Source organism: Leuciscus leuciscus (assembly GCF_965113295.1).
Source record: "Leuciscus leuciscus genome assembly, chromosome: 12".
Lineage (NCBI taxonomy): Eukaryota > Metazoa > Chordata > Actinopteri > Cypriniformes > Leuciscidae > Leuciscus > Leuciscus leuciscus.
In genome coordinates, this window is record NC_138736.1 from 1,276,717 (window position 1) to 1,295,598 (window position 18,882).

Sequence of the window (18,882 nt, forward strand, 5' to 3'; positions counted from 1 at the left end):
ACATAAAACACAACGTCTGTTTTCTGGATCAGGCCTAAAAGACCGATGCCTAAAACTCGGGTGTCAAAGTATTGGTGGGGCCAGAATAAAAAATGAATCACCCCCACACCTTTCACGTAAAAATACCACTTATCAACTGTAATTCATTAGCTTAACTGTTGTTTAGCGACATACACAAAATAACTGTGTATCTATGACTGTGCTGTGAAATGCACCTCTATAAGTGTAACAGTAAGACGAGTTTGAAGTGTAATACTCATCTTTCATGTCGATGTTTCGTAGACATAGCAGAGAGATGTTCTAAAAGAAATATGATTTGTTTAGTCTTAAACACTCTCATGTAGAAGGACTGTCATTTAATTCTCTTTATGCAATATTTGTTCATGTTTTTCATAAATTCCTATATGAACATGTTTACCCACGCTCTGAGACTATATACTTTTTGCAAACTGTACAAAAATTAAAAGAAACAAGATGTAAACGGCGTAATTGACTAGTATGTAAAATGCCAATTACAAACATTCAAAACTGATCACAAGTGACTTTTCTGTATGTTTTAAATGGCTCATGCTGTAATTACTTTTTTATCAAGTTGACCTCTAGAGTTTACTTTTGTGCAATTTAATCTGCAGGGTGCAGTTAGTGTGGAACTTTGTTTAACAGCCTCAAGCTTTAACCCCCTGAGGTCGGCAATCACGTCGGCGTGATCTGCTTGCTTTTTTTGCAAAAAGTGCAAAAGAGGCTCAAAATACTCTGTTGATTTTGATCTTACATACTTGTGTTATACATCATTCGATCCTGTTAAGTGTGTATTTGTTTTGTGTATACTCACAATAAAAACAAAGTGTTGTGCTTTTCGCCAAATAAAGAAAAATAAACATGATGCGAGTTCTACCTTCTCTCTGTCAGTGTAGTCCATTCTGAAACACGTCCGAAAATGATCCGTAACTCAGCGAATACTTCTCACACTGACACGTGAGAAATGTCTTTATGAAGCTTGAATTCTCTTCTTTTAAATGAAGTAATTTATATAAAAAACAAATATTCTCAGTTTATGTAATCCGTTTGAAAGCAAGGAGAGGTATCGTTTTTTCATTATCTTTAATGAGCTGAGGCCGCCACGCCCCCGGCGCTATTCACATGGTAAATAGTTTAGGTGATCTATGCATCGCACACGCCAATCGATCAATGCCATAAAAACACAGTTTCTTTATCAGATTCACTGAGAGTTCATTGTGTTTTGAGTATGGCACGCTTCTCCGGTAAAGACGCCCTTCAGATGATCCAGCGAGGAAGAATTAACCTTTTCCTCAGAGGAAGATTGCAACTCGGACGACGAACGACAGCATTTTCAAGAGCAAATTGATCCCACCGAGGATACAAGTTCGGAGTAAGTTGTTTACTGTTACATAATTCCTTTTCTGATAATATAGAACTCATATGAATTTTCAGACTATATTTTGCCTAGTTTTGGCTAGCTTTTGACATCTTACAGGAATGATTGCCTTACAATATCCCTAACATTCGTGTAGGCTATATGCTCAAGTGTAAAAATTTTTTAAATGTGATATTGCTCTTTAAACATATTTGTATATTACATATATTTCACTCAGTTTTGATTAGCTTATGACATTATCATGCTAAAGTACTGCCTTATGCGTAATGTAGCATGTTTGTGAATATCTGCTTAGGTTATATAATGTGATTTAGTGCAAATACATTTCAGCCTCCGGTAAAATATGTGATACTGTCTAAATACATTATATTTTTATATAAATGTTCGGTTTTGGTTAGCCTATGACACGCTTCAATACTGCCTTATGCACAGATGTTTGTGAATACAGGTGTAAATGTTTGAAATGTAGTGATGTGTGTCGTTCGCGAACGATCCGTTCATTGCGTGCGTCACTAAATGCGTGCGGTGTATATAGTGTAGTGGCAATTTTTCATTAAACAATCATCTCTGCATAAAAGACAGTCTGAAATCAAATGATCATTAAAAAGTAATTTATTATCTTGCAAGAGGCCCAATTGCCCCACAGAGGTAGTCAGGTACAGTCTGTGAAGCAAGTGCGACAAGTAGGGAGGGGCAGATTACTCTACTTATACTGTGATTTCTCTCAAGGCCTCTTCACCCATAAATGGGCAAGAGCCTCGCTCAATGCTCTCATTTAGGGCCGAGCTTTAGGTTTAGCTCTCCTAGTCCCAAATTGGATCCCCTCTGACCTTAGGGGTCAAGGGTCCCTTCCAAAACCATGTCTCCCCCTCTCTGCTCGTCCCACAGCAGTTCACATCAATCATTATATTGTAGAATCAGCAGAACACAGCAGCACACATAAGAATTAACCCAGTGTATAAGAGAAAATCAAAAATTCCCATTACAGTCCTCCCTTTTTATCATTCATTGATAACTGAATCAATCAGAACACATTGTTACACACCAATCAACAATAATAATAATAATAATAATAATAATGTACCAAGTTCAAGTTTCACATCACACTTATACTTCTCATTCCTGATTTTCATATAACTGATCACACTCTTAAACTTGTACCAGAAAGATTAAGATTAAAACTATTAGGCAAAACGTTAGAATTAAAACTAGTTTGAAAAAAGATTAAAATGAAATAAGCTCAGGCTATTTTTCCAGGGATAGACCCTTAATTTTAAAGCAAGCAAGTAAAGATTTATCCTGGGACCGGGCTAAATGAACAGGCACTGCTATCGCATTCCCGACGCTATAGGTCGGACCCTCAGTCATCTCAGTATAAACAAGGAAAAGTTTGGTTATATTTAGTAGGAAAAACATCAATTCAACAAAATCCCTTGATTAATCAAACATGTCACAAAAAATACAAGTAAATGTATATAGTATGTAGAAAATCCCTCATTTTTCAAACCCTTTCTTTGTCTGCCATCTCGTAACACGGATGACCACTGCTTTTAACCCTTTTTTTCACATATCCTCGTTCTTTAGAAAAATTAAACATAAGGAAAAAATCAAACAATAATCAAAAGATAAAATAATAAAAATAAAAACATAAAGGAAATCACTTCTCATTTACCACATGTTTCTGTAGCTTCCACTATCTGTATCATAGTCACATTTCCCTCCATCAGTTTCCCCAGAAGCTACTGTCATCTTTGTCAGTTTGACCTCCGCCCCTTTCACCAGCCTCTGTACTGAGCCGGAAATACATTTCAGTATGCATGGCAGACAAAACAGTACCAACAACCCCACTGCTCCTATAGGCAGTACAACCTGCATTATCCAATACACCCAACCTCCCCAGTCAGTCAGAAACCACCCCAACCAGCTGCTACTCGCATACTCTGGTTCTCTCACGGCATTTCTCATGTGTTCAATTACATTGGTGATGTTCTCACTGTAGTCAGGAATATTAAAACAACAAGATGTCCCCAGCATTTTACATACCCCACCCTTCTCAGCGGTCAGAAGGTCAAGGGCTAAACGATTCTGAATGACCGCGTCACGAAGTTGACGCATCTCGTCGTTTAGCATCGTCAAAGCGTGTTCAGTACCATTAGCAATGGCCAATATAGTCCAAGCTAACCCATTAATTTTGTTAATGGCTACAGTCGTCCCCACTCCCAAGAACAATGACCACCCCACGTTTGCCCCTGGCGTCGTCCACGGGTCCGATAATGTATACCCAGAATAGTGGCTCGGCAATACCCCTGGCATAATGTCAACACTTCTCTTCTGTTTACCCCCCCTGGTCTTATTTGGTAAATACACAGATGTTCCCACATTTATCAAACCTGGATAACAACACCCAGACCACCTTTTAGGCAGTCTATGATATGCTCTAGTCCCACACACCCAAACAGCAGCAGGCGTGGTTTGGTTCGGTGCAGTGAATGGACATGTGAAATTGACTTCTTTTCCGTTGATGATCGCTGTACAATTGTCCACTGTTCCAACCTTCACGTCGATTTTGATCCTGCAGTCAGAATTTCCTACATTGAACAGTCTTGGTCTATTCACACAAACACATACGTCACCTGTCACATGTGTCACTCTCAAAGGTGGGAGTGACAGGCTAGAATGATTATACTGCCTCACGTCATCACAGTTTCCTGCCATCTCCTTCGTTGGCGTTCTGCCTTCCTCCAGATCCGTCACGGTCCTTAGCACGTCTGTCATTTGTTGTGGAATCAGACACCTCGTGTCCTTGGCGGCTGCCACAGTCAGTGGGACAGCTTTAAAGGCGTGTGACATTTGCAGACAGAGCCAGCAGTCCGTTTTTATTCCCAGTTCCTCTTTCTGCAACATTGCCAGTGCACAAGCCTTGTTCCCTTGGCATCTTGTCATTGCTTTCTTGACCTCAGGATTCACTTGGTCTTTTCTTTCGTCCTCACCTCCCGTCCAGGCCATCTCGTCCCCTGTGGCGGGCTCAAATTCAGATATTACAGGTGCACTCATTGTCCCTTTAGGCTCTGCTTTAGTTATCATAATGTCTATTGTCTCAAACCAGTCAACTCCATTTTTATCCAGGGCGCAGAAATACCTGCCCTGATCAGAAAGTCTTGCATCTTGTAATTCGACCGTCATGCCGTACCTGTTGTTGCTCAGCATGTTGTTTGAGTATACCTTGAATCTTGCGTCATGTCCTACTTTGTAGTTGTAGTAGTATGCCATCACCTCGTCCCATCCGCAATCCCCTTTACAGAAGTATGGAGTCGCGTACTCCGCGGCGACCCCCCTGCACTCTGGACAGTTTTTCTGAAATGGATTGCAGACAAACTTTGCAGTCGTACCTTCTTCAATCGTAACGATGCTTCCCTCCGTCCCTTTCACCGGTCTTACTGACACCGCTGCGCTTCTCCTGATGCGTCGAATGACGGTGTCGTTCGCCATCTCCGTCTCGTTCAGGTCCATGTCGTTCTCCATTGGTCCGTTTTTCAGCTCCTCGTTCCATAACAGTATTAATAAACAAATTGTTACTGATATTACCATCAATATACTTGTGCTTTTCACCAGTCCACACATCCCTGGTATTCTAAACGGATGCCACGGCTTTGGACGGTCCATTTTCTCTAGTTACCCCGACGGGTTGCACAGTTGTATGACCAGAATGTGTGAGGGAGTTTGGTCTTTGAAGCGCTCAGGAGCTTATCTTCCTTGTTGATTAATGGCTCCCAGCCAAGCGCTGTTTGCGCAATCAAAACCGTTTGTCTTGTCCAGTCTCCGTTTTCCAGACTGTATCTGGCTCCTCTCGTCACTGCAGCTATAACACAAGTATCTGTTACTAGTAAATCTTCAATCTTTGTTAGTTCATACCCTTTTGCGATGATTAATGTTATTGGTTTGGTTTGTACTCTGGGTGCTACTTTGCAGACAGGCCTTGTTTTCCTTCTTGCTGCTTGCCCTTGTTCTTGCGCTGATACCAGTGTTTGGTATTCGACCTTGGCCTTTATTGACGTTGAGCTTGCTGTTGTTGTTCCTCCTCTGCCTGCGATGTCGACGGGACCTTTCTGCAGTGATTGGCATGCACCCACGTCGCTCTTTCTGCGACCTTCACGGCTGTGTGCGTTATCAGAAGCACTTGGAATGGTCCCAGCCACCTTTTCGCCCTCCAGCTTTTCCTCCTCAGATCACGGATCACCACGAAATCTCCAGGCTGGATTTTGTGCAGGAATGTGTCTGCCACCCCTCTCTGCGCTGCCTTGACCTGCACAGATATATTAGACAACAAAGAAGACATTTCTTTGCAATAATTCAACATGTCATTCTCACACACATCCGTTGATGGCAATCTCTGTCTTCCTCCCTCTACCCCTATAAATGGAGGTCTGCCAAACAATATTTCAAATGGGCTCAAGTTTGGTTTGATTCTTTTCCTCATCCTCATGTACATTAACACAATGGGAAGTGCTTTCACCCAGGAAAGTCCCGTTTCCTCACAACACTTGGCCAATTTATTCTTTATCGTCTGATTCTGTCTCTCAACTGCGCCCCCACTGGCAGCATGATAACTTGTGTGTGTTCTCATGTCTATACCCAAAAACCGACCCACTTGCTTTATTACTTCATTAACAAAATGGGTACCATTATCAGAACTGATTTTTCTCGGAACTCCCCACCGTGGAATGATCTCGGTCAGCAGTGCTTTGGCCACGGCCGCCGAGTCCTGCTTTGAGGTAGGAAAAGCCTCCGTCCATTTCGACCACATGTCCACGATCACTAAACAATGTTTGTGTTTTCCACATGGGGTTAATTCAATGAAATCCATCATTAAATATTCAAAAGGCCCTGATGGTGACGGTTGAGAGACCACTGGTGTTTTTACCCCCCTCGCTACATTATGTGTGGTGCAAGTGACACATCTACTACAAAAATTTTCAGCAAATGCTGTAAACCCCTTTGTGAACCACAAATCTTTCATTTGGGCCACCATCCTCCCTTTAGACCAGGGGTGGGCAACTCCGGTCCTGGAGGGCCACTGTCCTACAGAGTTTAGCTTCAACCCTAATCAAACACACCTGAACAAGCTAATCAAGGTCCTCAGGATTACTAGAAAATTACAGGCAGGTGATTTTTTCAGGGTTGGAGCTAAACTCTGTAGGACAGTGGCCCTCCAGGACCGAAGTTGCCCACCCCTGCTTTAGACGCATGATCCAACGCATGCGTTAATTTAGCGTAGTGGCCAAAAAAATGTTTAGGAAGACAAGCAAAGCCATGAACGCTCATCCACACATTGTCTTTCAAGCTGCAGCCTGCTGCCTTCCATAGGTTCTTTTCTGCTGCTGTAGCAAAAGTCTGCATACTTTCTATGTTCTGGAAAGAAGGAGAAATGTCATGGTTATTTTTGTCAGATATTAAAGTACATGTTGCTTCTTTTGTCTCGTTTGCTGCCGCGGCCTTCGCTGCCGCGTCTGCTCTGGCGTTTCCTGCAGATACAGAAGTTTTATCGTTAGTATGCGCTGCGCACTTACATATCGCAACCTTGTCTGGCAGCAAAACGGCCTCTAAAAGATCAGATACCAGAGGCGCGTTTAATATCGGACGTCCGTCCGACTTTAAGAATTTTCTGTGCTTCCATAAGGCACCAAAATCGTGCGTGACCCCGAAAGCGTATCTCGAGTCTGTGTAAATTGTCACACACTTCTTTTCCATGATTTTGCACGCCTCTGCCAGCGCAACTAACTCAGCTGCCTGTGCAGAGTAATTTGATGGCAATTTGCCACCTTTCACTATTTCAAATTCCGTAGTCACCGCATAACCAACCTTATTCAGACCTGTTTGTGGATCTCGTGTCGCCGACCCATCCACAAAGAGGACATTTTCACAATCATCCAGTGGCATGTCTGAGAGATCTGGACGGGGTGTGCAAATCTGTTCCAGAGCTGTCAGACAGCAATGATGTTCTTCGCCATCTGTAGCTATCGGCAAAAGAGTTGCTGGGTTCAATATGTTACAACGTTTAACAGTTATATTTGGTATGTCTAGCAAAATTGTGTGATACCTTAACCACCTTGCCGTAGACAGATGTGATGTTTTTTGTTCTTGCAAAATCATGGAAACTTCGTGTGGCACGTATAAAGTCAAATCACTGTACCCCACAAATTCCCTGGAAGCCATCACCGCTTGCTCCGCAGCAGCCACTGCCCTCAGACAGTTTGGAAGACCGGCTGCTACCGGGTCAAGCTTTGTGGAGAAGTACCCCACAGGCCTCATTCTCCCTCCATGCATCTGTAAAAGAACAGAAGTTGAAAACCCATTTCTCTCATTTACCATCTGTATGTACGGCCTGTCGCTCATCGGCAGGCCGAGGGCCGGAGCCAAAGCCAGTTGTATTTTCAAATTAGAAAATGCTTCTTCTGCTTCTTTTGTCCAAGTCAGTTTATCACAGGACTTCATCCCTTTCCCTGCAGTGAGGGCTCGCAAGGGTTGTTCCATTAGTGCATAATTAGGAATAAATGTACGACAATAAGCACACATTCCTAAAAATGACAACAATTGTTTCATCGTTACTGGCTTTGGGACCTCTTTTATTCCCTGCACTCTTTTCTCAGAGAGTGCTTTGCTATTAGGGCTTAGCACGTGCCCCAAAAATGTTACTTCCTGTTTGACAAACTGCAGTTTTGACAAGCTGACCTTGTGTCCCTCTCTCGCTAGATGCTTCAAGAGAGACACAGAATCAGTAACACATGTTTCCTCATCACATGCACAGATCAATAAATCATCCACATACTGAAGTAAGGCCGTTCCAGCCGTTAATCTCAGCGGCTCCAGGCTTCTTCGAAGCGCCTCATTGTAGACAGTTGGAGATTCGCAAAAACCCTGACATAACCTCGTAAACGTGTACCCCTTCCCATTAAAATCAAAAGCAAACCAGAATTGACTTTTTGGGTCCACTGGGACGCTAAAAAAAGCGTTAGCCAAATCCACCACAGTGAAGTATTTTGCATTTTTGGGAATTTGTGATAAAATCGTGTACGGGTTGGCTACTCTGGCCGCTCTCTGAACAACAGCTGAATTTACCTGTTGGAGGTCCTGGACAAAACGCCAATCCACCTGTTGGCCCTTGTCCCTGACCTTCTTTACCGGAAAAATTGGGGTGCGCACTGGAGAATCTGAACAGGGAATAATAATGCCTTCCTTCAATAAGGATTCAAACACAGGCAAAATTCCCTGCAGCGCCTCTCTTTTTAGAGGATATTGCTGCTGGCATGGCCTGTAATCAGATTTTGCAGTTATCACAACTGGTTCACATCCCCTGATTAGCCCCACGTCATACTTATGTTTTGCCCATACTTCAGAAGGCACCTCTGCCAGAGCACTGTGAATGTCTGTGGCAGAGGCAGCCCCTCCCTTTCTGTTCTCCAATGCACACTCCTCAATTGCTTTTACAGTTCTCTCCACGCTGACCTCAAAGTCACATGTTGACATATGAGCCCCAGCGTCCCTGCTGTATTTAACCCCTTCTCCTATTTCTTCCCAATCTGTGGCTCTCACACATTCTCCCACAAACAGGCCCAAATTTGCCCACACTTCCCCCTTGGCCTTGGTTAAAGATAAGTGTGGAACAGATTTGCCTGCAATCAAATACAACCTCTGCTGTTTTTCTGTTAGATGAGCTGAGAGCGCCCACACACTGTCTGTCCAAAACATTCTATCAAACCTTACAGTCTCATTCTCAGTATTATCAAACCAGGTTTCCTCATATTGTGGTTCTCGCTCCACAACAACGTGTGATGTACAATGTAATTTGTCAGGCGCCATACAATCTGTTTTTTCAAATGTCGTTCGGCTTTTTGCCAATTTCAAAATCATATCTGCCCAATCATAATCATTCACCTGCCATTCGTATGCCCATTGTGGGTGAAATTTCACACAGCACGCCTCAGGATTTTCCTGAATCGCAATCCCAGATGGCCCTGCTGTCAATGTCAAATTTAACTCACACATAAGGTCTCTGGCCATTAGCGGTGTGGGACAGTCAGGCGAACAGAGGAATGCGTGCCTCAATATTGTTCCCTCTTCTGTCTCACACACCAACGGCACGGTGAAATTTTCAGAAATAGCATGGCCTGAAGCTGACACACTTTCATATACAGACTCTGTTAATGTCGGTGGGCATGGTAAATCACACGGTCTTATCGTCGAATGACAGGCTCCGCTGTCAACGAGAAAGTTTACAACTGTTCCATCAACTAACATTGGATATCTTGGCATTTTTGCAAACGCTGCACTTTTATACATTTTTAAGCTTTCACTAGAAACGCCATCCATCAAACGCTCATCATTCACACATAAAGAGCTGCAAGCTTTTTCTTCATTGCAAAGAGCAGAAAGATGAGAATCAGTGTATGTGTGTGTGATGTCTGTGTGTTGTGTTATAATTAAATTTTCACTTCCCTTCTCTTGAGCTGAAAGTTGACCTCCCCTCAGCCGCCTTTCCCTCTCACGCTCTCCGCTCCTCCTCTGGCATCAATCTGCTTTGTTCACCTCCGGACAATCTTTGGCCCAGTGCCCGTCCTTTTTGCACAGCCTGCACCTTGTGCACAGTTTGAAGAGGTGGTCGTTCGACTCGCACAAACCACACTTCCATCTTTTCTGATCTGGTCTCTTCTTTTGATAGTAGTTTTTACCCGGCGTGAATGGTACTTTTGCCAGCTGTAACCCGGTTTCAGATTTCATCAGCCGCTCGCTGTCTTCCGCGTGCAGTGCGTGCGCCAGTGCATTCGAAAGTCTCCCGTGTTTCCACTCGATGTAATTCAGTTTTACTGCCCTTGACATCTCTGGCCTCAGTCCTGACATAAAACAGCCCATGAGGTGGGACTCCCATGTGGAGGGACGATCCCCTCTTTGAGCCGGCTCGGCGAGACCGCTGTTTTGTCGAAACACTTCAAACAGTCTGGCATAATATTCACCAACCTGTTCTTCTGGCTTTTGACGGCAACAGCTTATCTTTTCAGTGTCCACACGTGCTGGAAATACACGTCTTATTGCCTCTGCAAGTCCCAAAACAGCTGCTCGGTATTCTATGTTTGCTCTGTCCATCCAGTCCGGGTGCACGCGCCGGTATTCTTCGTCATCCACTCGGCCCACCACCATTTGCCATTTAACAGCCCCCAGCTTCATCCCTACCAGTCTTTTTAGTTCTTGTGTTGTGGGGCTGAATTCTTGACAGAATTTGATCAGTTCTCCAGCGAATCTATCCCCCGCATCCTCAGGATCTGGGAGGGCCTCCATGCATTCTTTCAAATCTTTACCGTTCCACGGTCTATGTACCATCATGGTTCCGTCCGTCCCGGCCACTTCTACCATCGGGACTGTGAAACTGTGCGGCTCACTCTTCACCTTTGACCTTAGGACCATCTGTTTCTTTGCATTGCTGGTCTGTTCGTCATTCGGAGTGTCGTAAATGGCGTCATCCTCTGTGTCCTCTTCACTTTCGATGTGTGCTGGTCGTGTTCGTTTGGCTGTCATTTTCCGCTTCGCGGGCTGTCTGGGTCTTTTTCCAGTCTTTGCCTTTTCCTCGTGTTCGGATTCTGACTCAGGCTCAGCTGCCTTCTCTTTCTTTGGCTGCTTTGGCGGAGAGCGATCAAGGTCTTGGTCTAGCTTCAGGGCTGCCAGCTCTCGCTCTGGGTAGTGTTGTGGACCGGCGTACGCCGGTGGAGCAGTCGGCGCACTCGGCGCGCTCACATGTGGGAAAACACAAACACAAACATTCCGTTCGTTAGTGGGTGCAGGTGTTGCATGTTTCTCACATTCATTCGTTCCCTCATCCCCACATTTACTCGCACACACATCTTCACTTTCAGATGCCCTAAGCACAGCTTTTTCACACATTTCTTGCTTTTTCTGCATTCTACGTTCTCTCTTAATCGCTTCCTCAATCCAACATTCCACTGTTGTCTCACAGTTCTTACACACATGTTTGGCACACGCACAACAACCCTGTGGTTTGTTATCGTGTCGCTCAATTGACTCTTTTACCACCTTTAACCTTGTGGTACTCAGTGTTCCTTCTTTCGGAAAATCATGATATCGTATTAATTTCCCTATGTCTTTCATGCCCTTTGACCCATAATTTTTCTTCATCGCACGGTACACCGGTGTGCGATATTTACTGTTAGATGCTCCCATGATGGCTGTTTTCTTTCTTTCACTACTGCCTGTGGCTTTCTCAGCGCGCTTTAACCAACTTTTCACCCAAAGTCAGAAGGGTTGAAATTAACTTCTGCTTACTTTCAATATCTTTCTCTGGAATTCAGTTTCAAAAAAACTTCGTTCCATTGATCAATTATTTCAGCTTTTCTGAATTAATTTCTATACGAGTACTAGGCTTCGGTCTGGACAATATCTTGACCTTGCGTGGTCTCAATTTCCGTCCCCTCTTTAAAAGCCCCCCCTTTTCCCCGTACCACAGCTCTAGTTTCAGTTTTCAAATACAGCCATTATGGTCCATCACAACATTTTCTTTTCAAAATAAATTCTTAAAACAAAAATACTTTTCAAATCCCCAAAAGTAAATGAATTTACTGTCTCTTACCAGAGATTTTTCTGTCGCCACTCGGGTTCTTTTGTGAGTTCCCTCTAGAAGTCCTCCAGGGCCTGAAGCGGCTGGTTCTCCTTCTCTCAATTTCTACGAGGTGAGACTGAAGCCTGTTGCGTCAGGGCGATCTCTTCCACCGTCCGCTGCCAGGTCCCGGAGCCCTCAAGGAGAACTCATCCCACTTCTGACACCAAAATTGTAGTGGCAATTTTTCATTAAACAATCATCTCTGCATAAAAGACAGTCTGAAATCAAATGATCATTAAAAAGTAATTTATTATCTTGCAAGAGGCCCAATTGCCCCACAGAGGTAGTCAGGTACAGTCTGTGAAGCAAGTGCGACAAGTAGGGAGGGGCAGATTACTCTACTTATACTGTGATTTCTCTCAAGGCCTCTTCACCCATAAATGGGCAAGAGCCTCGCTCAATGCTCTCATTTAGGGCCGAGCTTTAGGTTTAGCTCTCCTAGTCCCAAATTGGATCCCCTCTGACCTTAGGGGTCAAGGGTCCCTTCCAAAACCATGTCTCCCCCTCTCTGCTCGTCCCACAGCAGTTCACATCAATCATTATATTGTAGAATCAGCAGAACACAGCAGCACACATAAGAATTAACCCAGTGTATAAGAGAAAATCAAAAATTCCCATTACAATAGCCCATCAACAGATACTTGCGGTGACGCGGTCTATGGCCCATAAATAGATATTTCTCCATCCTATGGCCCATCAACAAATATATACATTGTGCGTCCATAACCATCAATTGCTCATCAGTTTACTTTGAATAATGTATGCTAACAGTTTTATTTTGTTGTTGTTTTTTTAGGAATGTGTCTGCATCAAGCTCTCCTTCTCCAGCACCGCAGAGGGGCACGCAGGTGTCCTTCAGTTCTCAGTGCGATGGAGAATCATACTGAGTAAGTGCATAGACGTAATATTTTACAGATGAAATGTAGCCTAATTGTGTTTACATCGTCATAATATAAAAGTAGCCTACCTATTCTTGTGTGAAATGACAAAAACCATCCATCCTGCTTATACAGGAGACACTGCGCAGAGGAGGGTGAAAACACAAGATACATGGAGGACAAAGACATTTCCATGTCCTGCACCTGTGACTGCCTACAACAAACACATGGGGGGTGTTGACCTCTCTGATCAGCTGATACAGTACTACGCAACACAGCACAAAACCATGAAGTGGTACAGAAAGATCTTTCTACACTTCTTGGACATTGCTTCCACCAACATTGTGCACAAAGAGCTACATGGTAACTTGTCCCATAAGGAGTTTATGGAGCAACTTATAACAGAGCTCTGTGGTGTGTCACAGAAAATGGCAATGTTTGAAACCGGTGTGCTGCTTAATATTTTTTTTTTATAACCTGTGATAGTTTTTTTTTAGGATTCTTTGAATAAATTTTTTTTTTTTATATAAAAAACAAACAAAAGTTTGGTCTTTTTTTCTTTCTTTTTTTGGAAAGGATGTATTAAGTGATAGTAATAACTTTAAGTCTTTCCATTGTTAGGAAAGATTTCTATTTTGAATAAATGCTGTTCTTTTTAACTTTTTATTCATCAGTGAATCATTCTTAGTTCATCATTCTTTGTTCAGGCTGCCTCACAGCACCTTGATGGGCCATTAGCCATTGGGGGAGTGTCTTTAGTCACACCCCTGGTGTGAATCACATTAATATTCATGGCCCACGCATACAGCAGTGCTGACAAAAAAAAAACTGACATGCAAAATGAAAATCGTTATATTGTTGTTTGTGAAAGAGTGGTCAGAATGATTTTCACATCATTTTGTAGAAAAAATTCTAGCCTACAAGAATAGTAATTCAAAAGTCTTGTGGACAACTATTCAGTATGTGTTAAATGGCCTTATTGCGGTGATAATGTTTTTCCCAAACGTACTAACCACGCATATTTTATTTTTTTTTTAAATGCAAACATGTACATCAATTTTGCTCACATATTATTGAAGCAGAGTTTGTGCTGAATACAGCAAAATCACATGTTGGCCAATGGTATGTTGTAAGTAGCTGAAATAAGCACAAATGTCAGGTCATGTCAAAACATCTCACGGGCCCCAAAAACACCTCAGACCCCAGAGGGGTCTTTTAATAATGCTGTTAAAACCATTGTTTTAACAGCATTGCACATCCGGATGTTCCGCTTTTACTGCCTCTCTACTTGGTCGTTGATCCTTCTCCTTGAACTTCAGGACTTTCCCAATAATACTGTCATTCTCCTGAGCTTCTCGAATCTGGGCTGGGGTCAGTGGTGGACCCAGGTCACCTTGGTCTCTCTCTCTCACTAGACTCAAGGCATTTAAGCGAATCGACCCTGCTCCTTGTGAGGGATTTTCACACTCCGCTACCACTCCTTCCACTGAAGCTTGAAGGACTTCTGGTTGCATTTGTTCTGTGCACTGCTCCATAAACTTGTTGATGTCCAGCGGCATGCGTGACAGACCATCCGCATCAGCATTACTCTTACCCGGCCGGCATTTTTAAAAGTCGGCAAGCTGTGCAACCCATCTGTGCCCGGTGGCATTTAGTTTGGCAGTGGTGAACACATAGGTAAGATGATTGTTATCTGTGTAGACAACAAAAGATGGAGCATAATACAAGTAATGGCGGAAACGCTCACAAACAGCCCACTTTAACGCCAGAAATTCCAGCTTACCCGAATGCATGTGGTAATTTTTCTCTGGGGCAAAATCTTCAAAACTGCTGCTGTGGACCAAGTTGTCATCTAAGTAGGGTTGACATATTGTATCCCTAAGGCCTAACAAGCAGCTTTCCATACTTCTTTGGAACTCGGCTGGTGCCGAACTCAGCCCAAATGGAATGCGTATCCATTGGTACAGCCCCCATGGTGTTATAAATGCTGATAGCGGCTGGCTCTCCTCATCCAGGAAGCCCTGGTGGTATGCCTTCCCTTGGTCCAAAACAGTAAACCATGTGCTTCCACTTAATGCATCCAGCATGTCTTGTATCTTAGGGATTGGGTGGCGATTGGGCACTGATTTCTGGTTTAGCTCCCGGTAGTCGCAACATAACCGAAGACTGCCGTCTTTTTTCTCACGCAGACTACTGGAGATGAGTATGCCGACCTGGAGGGAACCACCCAACCTTTATTTAACAAGTCTTGCAAGTACTCCTTGACCTCATCATGCAAGGGCTTTGGGACAGACATATAAGTTTTCTGCACAGGCCTCGTGTCATGAAGTGTGATGTGCATCTTTAATGATGGAATGCAACCAATGTCGTCATCATTGTAAGCAAAAGCTTGACACTCATCCCTCAGTACTTTTCTCACAGCCTCCTGCTGAGCTTTTGTGAGATGGTCCAGATTCACAGGGGGATCCCATGCTGGTGGCGGTGATTTGCCTCTTGAATTAGTAGTGGTACTTTCAGGGGCTGACTCACAAGTTTGGGCTCTCTCTGCCGGGGGGGTTCTCAGGTTCAGTGGGGTGGACAGCCACGGGATACACTGTTTTCACAGGCTGTAAGTGGCCCAAAATGTGGTTTCTCTGCAGGGTGATATTATGCTTTGCTGCATTGACAATTGATATAGGTATATACTTGATGTGTCTTGCAGGAATCTTCACTACTGCTTCACTCAATTCTAGATCTTGAACTGGGCTTACCTCACTGGATGAGAAGAGCAGTTCTTGGCCCTGATACTGAGACCCGACGTGAGCACCGACCATTACGGTGGTCACTTGATTCGCAGGCAAGTACACACGTTTTCTCCCAATTTTCCCCACCCCCACAGTAACCTTTTGCTCCTTAATCCGGATCAATTTCATCAGTGTGTGTGCCTCGCTGTGGGTGATCGAGAATGCAGAACTCATTGTGTGTAGCGTTTTCCTCTCTCCACCAATCCAATGAATGGGATTTCCGTGTTGTTAGCTGCTAAACCAGTCAGGGTCGCCTCTCCTAACAACTCTTCCAGGGGCTGGACGACCGTATCTGGGAGGTGTTGTAGTCGCCAAGCATCATTCACAATGCTAGCTTGTGCACCAGTGTCCCACAGCTGTGTCCCATGAGCTGTGATTCATGTTGGGGTGGGAGATACTTCACAGTATAGATATTGGTATTGGCTTTTACTGAGGTTGAATTAAATGAATGGGCATTGGACATGACCAACTGAGATAGCTGATTATTTTGCATGCGGTCTCCAGAAGGGATAGGTGATGAGGATTGGGACACTTCAGGGAGGACTACTGATGGCCCCGTCTCAGCAGTCCTTGGTCGTTTCCCGACTGTGAGCTCTGTACTCTGCATCCACGTGAGAAATGACCTGTTTGTCCACATTTGAAGCAATGTTGACAGTTTTCACCTACTTGCTCTTCCCTACATTTCTTACAGCCTCGCTGTCGTTCTTCTCTGTACCGTGAGTATGTCTTATTATTTACTTCCATTTCAGCTGTGATCATCTGTCTCATTTCAGCTCTCAGCTCCTCCATGAGCTTTTGAGTGTCTGAAACCTCATTATTGACCTTCTGGCATTCTTTAGATTCCCTTCCTTTTACAGTTCTGATTGCCATCGCCATACTAGGCTCTTTTGCTGACTGCACAGCCAGGGAAGGCGAGTACTCAGTATGAGTCGGTATGGAACTCATGTATGTGGAGAGGTTTACCTGCATGGAGCCTTTTCAGTTTCTCTTGTCGTTCACCTTCCAGCTTAGCAGCCTCATTCACTGCTTCAATCAGCTCCTCATCCGTTGTCCTGATGTTACTGAGATAGGGCTGTATCTGAAATTTCAGAGAGTCGCTTGTAAGTCCGGTTTCAGTTGAACGCAGAAATTTACGCTGGATAATATCTCTGCTATAGCGGTCATCGTCACTATCCTCAGCTTTCCGCAACAGTTTCTCTTTCAATTCAATTGCCCTGAAGATGAAGTTCTGAACTGACTCTTTGGGTTCTTGGGATACGTTTATGAGCTGGTGGTACAAGGCAGTTGTACTGTCAACTTTGTAATGGCCCTTTAAGATGCTGTGTAACGACTGGAGCGCAAGACCATGCTTAATCTCCAACATATCTCTCAGTGGCAAGCCTGGGGTGACAGCTCTAACCACTGCTTCTACTATCTCAGTCTCAGAGTGGCCCTTCTCTAATCCCACTTCCATCTGGCGAATTAGACTGGGGTAGGACAACTTTTCTTTCTGTCCACTTTCTCCTATCTGTCCCCAGATCTTAAATTCTCTTCTCAGAGTAACTTCAGTCAATTTCTGAGATGGTTCAATCCTCTTCTCATACCGTGTGTTACTTTTAAAAGGCTTGTGACTGTCTATCATTTTTTCAGCCTTACAGTAAATTTCCTCATCTCGTTGTGAGCGGCTAAGATATCTTTCTTCCAGCCCTCTTACTTGAGTTGGTTTCTCTCCCACCACCTCCACATCAAGGACACCTTGTCTCACCTCACTCATAAACAAGAGTAGATCTTTGAAATGCTGTATGACCTCAGTTTCACCCTCATTCTCCTGAACTTCCTCCAAAATATTTTCGACTGTCTTAATGAGCAACCGTCTAGGCTTACCTGGGGTCACATCACATTTCAGGTAAGGACAAACCTCTTGGAGATGGTCCTCGTCTAACTGCCAGAGTTCGGCGCTCACTTGGTCGTGAAGGTGTTGGCTGTTCTCCATGACTAAATTCGTCTCTGTATGAAGAGGTAGTCTTCGTCAAGCTGCTCTACCTCTCCCCCAGAGGTAAATATGTTACACATATGTGTAAAATAAGTGTAAAATATGTTACACATATAGAAAGGAGCAGGTGTTGTTTCTGGTGCAGAACATTTAATAGGGAGATATTGCATGCAAACCTGCAAGACAGATATGACAATATACAGTCAATCACAAGTGGAGCATCTCAAATCTGTGTGTATTATCCATCTGCTCGTCTCTGCATTAATAGTTTATGCAGCTGTATACACATGAATAAATGCCATTCTTGCAGATCTCTATTATAGTAACTAAACAGTGAGTCACAAGCAGTCTTCCGTTTTAATTACTTTTATTTACACTAGTGCCACACTTGAAACAGCCTTTTCAAAATCCCTTATATCTGCCGTTACTGACAGATTAAATTGCATCTCCAAAGTCTTGAAAGGTTTACATTGTGCTGATGTTGTGTTTACTGAGCGCTACATTTCTTCCTTATTGAATGAGAAAGCAGACACAACTAGAACTGCACAAATAAAAGAGTACTGTTTACATTGAGCACACATCCTTTTCTTATGACAAAACTACACAATATTTGAATAATTTTTCATAGTATGCCAGGAAAAGTGTTGTGATATAAGAACATAAATAATGATATTATTATTATAAAATTGAAATGTAAGCATAACAATTATTACATTGATCAGTAAATGGTCCTGAACTGTACCTGAATTTAACTCAAATCCTGTTAACATGTACGTTGAAAGAATTTCACACTAACAAAGTGTTTTGTAAGTTAATTTGCATTGTAAGATCATAATATACTGACAAACATGAATATAATGGAGGATGTTTTGAGTTTAGCATCCCAAGTTTAGCATCCCAATCCAATCCCATGCGGAGCATGCTGGGAAATTGACTATACAGTTTCAGCTGTCAACAAATAATGATTCATGTTATTCCAACTCAAAAGCATGATTCGTTAACAATTTTAAGTAAATTGAGTGCAATGAAATCAAATGTTGCAACTCATTTCAAATAAGTAAACTGAACTAGCAGAAAAAGTATTTGGAGTGATTTAAATGTCTTGTTCTGACAAATATTTTATAAAATTGTACTTGCCAGCAAGTTTGTCTCTGTAGCATTTCCATTAGACTATTTCACTCAAAAGACAG

General features: G+C 43.3%; 1 long non-coding RNA gene across 1 annotated transcript; it reads left to right on the plus strand.

Moving 5' to 3' along the window:
- Nucleotides 1-242: 242 nt before the first annotated feature.
- LOC309510312 lies at nucleotides 243-13,931 on the plus strand. The gene is made up of 3 exons (XR_014210305.1): nucleotides 243-1,390; nucleotides 12,856-12,946; nucleotides 13,073-13,931. It is a non-coding gene; the product is annotated as an uncharacterized lncRNA (long non-coding RNA).
- The last annotated feature ends 4,951 nt before the right edge of the window (nucleotides 13,932-18,882 follow it).